The sequence below is a fragment of the Dysidea avara genome, chromosome 6, assembly GCF_963678975.1.
Source record: "Dysidea avara chromosome 6, odDysAvar1.4, whole genome shotgun sequence".
NCBI classification, from domain to species: Eukaryota; Metazoa; Porifera; class Demospongiae; order Dictyoceratida; family Dysideidae; genus Dysidea; species Dysidea avara.
In genome coordinates, this window is record NC_089277.1 from 11,756,371 (window position 1) to 11,763,196 (window position 6,826).

The window sequence follows — 6,826 nt, forward strand, 5'->3', positions numbered from 1 at the left end:
GACAACTATAGTACCTTCAACAAGGGAAACTACACCACCACTTAAAATTTTGCAAGAAGATTGAGATACTTTAATAGAGCACTCAGCCACTCTAATACAATAATCACAGTACTGCCTGATCATCTACGTAAAAGACCAAGATAAAACTTTGCATTTTACATTCTGACATGTTTTCTCTAATTGAACAGGTGCAAACCAAATCTAGTCAAGGGCATAGCCAGGGGAGCTCAGATGATTTGGATCACCCCCCTCCCCTTTCAGAGGCAGAATTTAAAAAAATAAAAGAAACTTTGGAGCTCAGTTCTTTGTTAGCTACTTGCACACTGGCACGGTTCTGCATCAATCATCGATAGATCAAGTATTGCATCACATGATGAATGGTGAAAATGGTGAAAGACTGTTGGTGGAGGCTTATTTATTTATTTGGTAATTGGCAAAGCCCTTTAAAGTAAAAATATGTGTTAAGTAATCAAGTATTGTAAGTGATCCTTAAAAAGATGACCAAATCTAAACTGTCCAGATTTACAATATCTACACTCTATCAGCTTGTTACAAGGTAGCGGCTACGATAAATTTGAGTAGTCGTGTTATACACATGTCTGTTAACAATAGTTGATGTACGTATACTTACATGATGAATGTTTTAATTTGTTTATTTGTCACATGTTGCGGGGCATGTGGTGTATTGAATCATAGATAATATATATATATTATCTGTGATTGAATATATTGGAGTACAAGCCAAGTCTGAAGTTACTGTTGGAATACCAAGTATATTCAGAAGAAAAGTTTTGGCAACTGAGAGACTTGAGGGCTCCAGTGTACTAGGAAGTTGAAGTTAGCCATCAGTATGCTACCTGGAAGTGAAAAAGCAGTAGTTAGATGCAGAGACAGTACCTTTTAAGTTAGCTACTGCCTGTATTGTTTTCATTCAAACATAGTCCAAAGGAAGTACTTAGGCCTTCCCCCAAAGAAATTCCACTGCAAATCCAAACCCCCTTCCTGGCCACGCCCCTGGATTAGTGTATGCGTGTGTGTGCATGTTGGTTTTAAAGTCTCTGACTAGTAGCCTAGCTACCTCCTTAACACAACTCTAACTGAAAAAGATTAACAGTATGCAGTCTCTAATGCCAATTAGCTATAGGTATCGTAACATACGTGATATATACGAATGACGGTACATACTAATTAACAACATTAATATTCATTAGCATGTACCTCAGCCACAACCTATACCTGTTCTGAGATCACATAAATCACCAGAATTAAAAACGAGTACAATGAACTTCTCAACTCACACCTACTAAGGCCAGGCAAACTTGATTAATTAATTGTTTCTCATCCCCGCCCGCATCCCTTTTTACCCCACCGCCTCCAAGTTATCAATCACGTGCACGTGACATGTATTTTGATGCTAAGGAGGCTGGCTCAGCCGGCTGGCTATCATTTTACAGCACAGCAACTAGTATCACCTGTACCTCAGAAACGGTGGTAAAACGTAAGCTCGAACTGACGTAAATAAGTACCGAAACAGGTCAGTACTAGTTTTTTGGCATTTATTTATTTACGTATTTATTTGTTTATTTAGCTATATTCAATTTTGTCAAAAGACTGGATTGTACAGAAGGACAAGCCTGCAAGCACACTCCCCACAAATACATACATACAGTAACATAAGTCATTACAAAAAAATGAAACTATAGGACTACAAGGATAAAACAACAGGATTCACCAATTGTACTGTGAATACACAACAAAAACAGACAACTTGATATGGAATATTTTCATTAATAATGTATAATGAAAAATGACCTCGCGCCCGCATGGAAATCTGAACTGCTGATTTTTGTGGATGAGAAAAAAGTAGCCAATCAAGTTTGCCTGGCATGATTATGTCCTATTCAAAACAACACATTCCACAAGGGAGTAGATGACACATGACTGCCAACATGGCAAAAAAATTCGTGTTATATAACAATTTCAATGCAGGAGTGCACAATAGTGTTTTTTTAGTACAGTTGTAATGTTCTAGTAGAGTTCTAGTTCAGTTGCCAGAAATATTTCAAGTTAGTATTAGTTGTAGCATATTCATTGTTTAAAACAATTTTTAGTTAGTATTAGTTCTAGTGCTCCTTATTAGAAACAATAATAGTTTGTATTAGTTCTAGTATCCATGGCTGAAAGAATCATACAGTACAATAGTAGTGTATAGTAGGGACCACAAAGGAATAGGTGTGGCCCATGAAATAATATCGCCAAAAAACAGCATCAATTTACCCTGACAATGATGAGGTAGTATTAATTGGTTAGGCAAAACAGCCAAAGCAAACTTTCAGACTGATCTGAAATGCTTTCAACAAGTCGCTACGGAATTTAAAAAAATATATTTAATGGAATTTCTAATAACTGACTGAGTAACTGACTGACTGATTCCTTCAGACAAGCGTGACTCAATAACAGCTAAGGCTATGGGCTTGATTTTTTCACTGTTCAACATCACTTCGGCCTGACAGGTGCCTTTTGGCATACCGCAGTACATGCAATGCATTCTTCATGGACTTACCAGTGTCCTCCTTTGTGTCCCATTCATCTTTGCTGACAGCGAATAGTGTTGATTTTATGATAGCACATATGGCTTCCCTTTGTAATGGAAATCGTCCGTATTTAAATTTTGTCATAGTGGCTATTTTAATAGCAGAAGTGCTTTTCAAACAGTTCTTGATTCATACTGCTGTGTAATGGGTTGAACGTAGCTGACAATGAAGTGTAATGGATACTTCACTTTTCAGATGATAATTGATATAACTGGGGCATGAGGCACCATTTCTTTCTTTCGGTATGCATGGATTGCACAGGTGCATTTTTAATTCAAAATTCTGCGTAACGGGTTGAACATAGCTGACAATGAAACGTAATGAATGCTTCACTTTTCAAATGATAATTGGGGCATGTGGTGCCATTCAGATGCGGTATGCATGGGTTCACCAGTCATAGTAATTATTTACAAAAAAAGTTAACAAACCAGTACACAGAAAAATTTGGAATTTCAACTAGAGTAGGGACCATAGCACAATGATAAAAAGTACTGAAACAAGCTGGAGTAGTGCATGATAGTAAAACAATAAGAAGTGTTATATCCCTACTGTGCATTTCCATTATGGTGTCTTGAGCACTGTAGGGATATAACACTTGTTATTGTTTTACTGTGATTTAATATCATGCACTAATCCAGCTTGTTTCAGTACTTTTATCAATGTGTTATGGTCCCTACTCCAGTTGAAAATTTAAAATTTTTCTATGTACTTGTTTGTTAACTTTTTTTGTAAATAATTATCATGACTGGTGAACCCACGAAAACCACATCTGAAATGGTGCCACATGCCCCAATTATTGTCTGAAAAGTGAAATATCCACTACACTTCGTTGTCAGCTATGTTCAACCATTACACAGCATTTTGAATCAAGAACTATTCGAAAAGCACCTCTGCAATCCACGCATACTGAAAGAAATGGTGCTGCACGCCCCAGTTATATCAATTATCATCTGAAAAGTGAAGTATCCATTACGCTTTGTTGTGGCTATTTTCAACCCGTTACACAGCAATGCAAATCAAGAACTGTTTGAAAAGCACCTCTGCTATTAAAATAGCCACTATGAAAAATATGGACAATTTCTGTTACAAAAGGAAGCTATCACATGATATTGTCAAATCGACACTTTTCACTGTCGGCAAAGATGAATGGGACACAAAAGAGGACACTGGTAAGTCCATGAAGAATGTATTGTATGTACTGCGGTGTGCCAAAAGGCACCTGTCGGGCTGCAGCTGAATTCGAAGCAACACCGAACAGTGAAAAAATCAAGCCCGTAGCCTTAGCCGTTATCAAGTTACGCTTGTCTAAAGGCATCATTCAGTCAGTTATTCAGCCAGTAGAAATTCTGTTAAATTAATATATTTTTAAAATTCCATAGCAACTTGTTGAAAGCGTGTTGGGTCAATCTGAAAGCTTGTTTAGATTTAGTTTCACTTAACCAATACTGCCTCATTGTCATCTGGAAAAATTGAGGCTGGTTTTTGGGTGATATTATTTCGTGGGCCATGCCTACTCCTTTGTGGTTCCTACTATACTGTACTATCATACTGTATGATACCATCGTACTGTATTATAGTACAGTACTGATAGTAAGAATTATACTTCGTATTTATTGCTTTTACAAAAAAATGATCACTTATCATCCTAAACCACTTTGAGAAGTCACAGTACAACTTAATCAAAGATTTAAAAAACACCCTACCTAAACAATGTACCTCTTATTTCTACGTAAGAAGATTTTTCTAAGTTTTTGTCTGTTGTACAATTTTGTTTTTCCCTTAATGTCACCTCGCCACGAGAAGAAATTACTGTTTGCACCAGAGCAGTGGTTGTTACAATGTCACAAGCCATTCGAGATAGTAATGGAAAGTAGGAATGCCACAGTATTTGTGACATACAACATGTTACATGTCATGACATAAAGCTCCATGATATGATACATAGGCGGTGGAGACGGGGGACCATGGCCCCCCCACTTTTTGGGACACTGTTTGCAAGAAAAGATCGAGATACTCTAATAGAACAGTCAGGATCAGGATATTCTAATAAAGTAGTCGCAGTATTCAGAGAAGCAGTGTAGCAAATTCCTTAGCTACGTATGTGTAGTTATAAATAAGGAGATGTAATTGGTGGAGAGCAGCTATTGTCAGCAGGCTGTGACCTTTTTTTTTTTTTGGTCTTCAACTTACAGCTGGCCTGGCCCCCTCACTTTTTGGCCTGCTCTACCGCCCCTTATATGATATGATATAGGCTTCTTTATGTGGTGACATAAATATCTCTTAATAATGCAAACCTTTCCATTCATTTTGAACACTGAAATTTGATGCAATAAACATGAGAAAAATTGACACAAAATAAGTATGAGCAATGTTGGTTGCTGATGTCATAGTTAATATTGCTGATATTCGAGTTGATTTTTTTGCATGTTGGAATCAAAATACATACTGAGCTATACAGTTTCAGAAGTAATCAGTAGCTTATGTTGTGAAACTTTAAGAATTGCTTATGTCATGACATACGACATGTTGTGACATAAACCTCTATGATAGGTTCCATAAAAAAATTTTATGTCGTGGCATCCCTAACGTTTGTTCTTAAAAAAGGTTATATCATGCATCTTATATGTTAATATGTACTTCAAATTCAGGCTTTAATGTGCCAGATAGTAAATTCACGAATCAGGCTCCTGCTAAATCTCACACAACAGTTGCAGTAGTATAGTATGTTCGCGTTGAGCTGAATCCTCAAAAACATTTAATAACTCATGGATGCAATTACACACGATCTTGAAATTTGGCTCATCTGTAGTGCTGCTTGACCCGCTAAAAATATTTCAAAATCTTGTTGTTCAAATGTTTGACATAATATTTACGGCCAATCAAAATTTTCACAATACATTTCCTACGGAGAAGCCATATAAGCACAGTGTCCATTAGAGCCCTTTCCCGAACTTGTAATGGAGCCAAACCGTACGTGTCTGTTGTTGACACCTTTGCTGTTACCAATAATCATCTGGTTGGCAGAAATGTTAACTCTGGTGAGAAAAAATCTACTTTTAATTTTTAGCTGTTTTTCAGGGTTCAGCTCAACGTGAACATACTTATATAGTTGCAGTATTAAAGTTTTAGTTTTGTTCTAGTTTTGGTACCGCTATAAAGCTACTAATCTTAGTTTAGTTCTTGTTCAAAAACTTAAAAACAACATTTTTCTAGCATAGTTCCAGTTTTTTAAACTGTTAATGGAATTATAGTTTAGTTGTAGTTTCTAGAACTAAAAAGAAAAGGCTGTACTAAAACTATGTTTAATTCTAATTCTAGTATACTAGAAAAACACCAGTAGCTGGTGAGCAAAATGGTCCAACTTAGCCTTGCAAGTCAGGACCTTAGTAGGTATAAGCGCCTGTGCCTTATACTGAAAGCTGAGAACTCCTGGATCTGGCCTTAGACAGTAAATAGGGTGGATCTCTACAATTACGTAACTACATTAGATTCTTAGACCACTTGTACAGCAGTAGAGTAGTGGTGGTAGTTATGAGACCAGGAGTTCATAAGCCTGTAGGGCTTATGAACTCCTGATGAGACACATAACTTCAAAGCATTGCTATCACCTAAAACTGTAACCATATGATGCATGGTATTTCACAATACTAATGGGGAAAGTATGCCCATAAACTACATTATCCTAAAATTTCAAAAAATTTTTCATACCATTTGGTGGTCTGTACGATCATTTTTCTGGAACACTGTAGGTGACTGACTAGGTGCATGTGTGTATTATGAGACATATAAGGGTATTATGAGACGCTGTGCTTGTAAATTGACTATTTCATATCAGTTTGATTATGGTGAATTTTATATTAAAGGGCAGTGGCGGATACAGGGGGGTTGCAATGGTTTCAGCTGAAATCCCCTCTGAAAATAGCGCGCGTCCCAAATTTATGACGAGTCGTCGTGTGGGTGATAAAATTGCTACGAGTTATACACAGTGTGTTACAGAAGGACTTTCTACTGGCAAAACTTCATACTTTTGTCCAATTATGATGTTCAACAGCAGGTTGCGACCTTTTTTTTTTTTTTTTGGTCTTCAATATACAGCTAGGCTGAAGTTGAGTGGAATCTGAATCCCCCTCTGAAAATTTCTAGATCCGCCACTGAAGGGTAGTAGGGACACTGTAGACAGTCATAATGTACTTTACATATTTGCACTCGTAACAACATAGTGAGTGGTACAA